Source organism: Globicephala melas, unplaced genomic scaffold, assembly GCF_963455315.2.
Source record: "Globicephala melas unplaced genomic scaffold, mGloMel1.2 SCAFFOLD_146, whole genome shotgun sequence".
In the NCBI taxonomy this organism is placed as follows: Eukaryota; Metazoa; Chordata; class Mammalia; order Artiodactyla; family Delphinidae; genus Globicephala; species Globicephala melas.
This window is the reverse complement of record NW_027207319.1, coordinates 617,140-617,780: the sequence shown is the minus strand read 5'-3', so window position 1 is coordinate 617,780 and position 641 is coordinate 617,140. Positions and strand designations below refer to the sequence as shown.

The window sequence follows — 641 nt, the reverse complement described above, 5'->3', positions numbered from 1 at the left end:
TCCTACGGGTGTTCACGGGAGATGGTGCCACGCACGTGCAGAACTTCCCGGGCAAGCATCCACCACATCAGACCCACTGAGTGAGCTCCCTTTCTAGGATCTTACATCAGGATACATCAAGTTGGTCTGAAAACAGAATGGCCAAGTAATGCCTGAGAGGTCCAAGAGGAAGAAATAACGGAGAAAAGCAGAAGAAAACACAAGCCATTTTTAAAATGTTTTCCTCTCTCCTTAAAGCTTTCATATATTAAAATCATACATTTGTAGCAAGTATTATTATCAGACTCCCCTCATTGGGCGAGAGACCCTTGTGGTGTTAGTGAAAAACTTGCCCCTCACATAGCACACTACCTACACTTGTGAGTTCATCGGCCAGTTGCCTCAACTCCAAGCTCTAACAATATGCTGAGGAATACTTTAAAAAAACACTTTGTAGGGACTTCCCTGGTGGTGCAGTGGTTAAGAATCCGCCTGCCGGTGCAGGGGACACGGGTTTGAGCCCGGGTCCGGGAAGATCCCACATGCCGCGGAGCAACTAAGCCCGTGCGCCACAGGTACTGAGCCTGCGCTCTACAGCCTGCGAGCCACAACTACTGAGCCCGAGTGCCACAACTACTGAAGCCCGCGCCCTTAGAGCCCGT

The 641-nt window shown here is 50.1% G+C and overlaps 1 non-coding gene across 1 annotated transcript; it reads right to left on the bottom strand.

Annotated features, from left to right (window-relative positions):
- Positions 1-259: 259 nt before the first annotated feature.
- On the bottom strand, positions 260-409 carry LOC132596382 (small nucleolar RNA SNORA62/SNORA6 family). Its single transcript, XR_009562475.1, has one exon. It is a non-coding gene; the product is annotated as a small nucleolar RNA SNORA62/SNORA6 family (small nucleolar RNA).
- Positions 410-641: the final 232 nt, after the last annotated feature.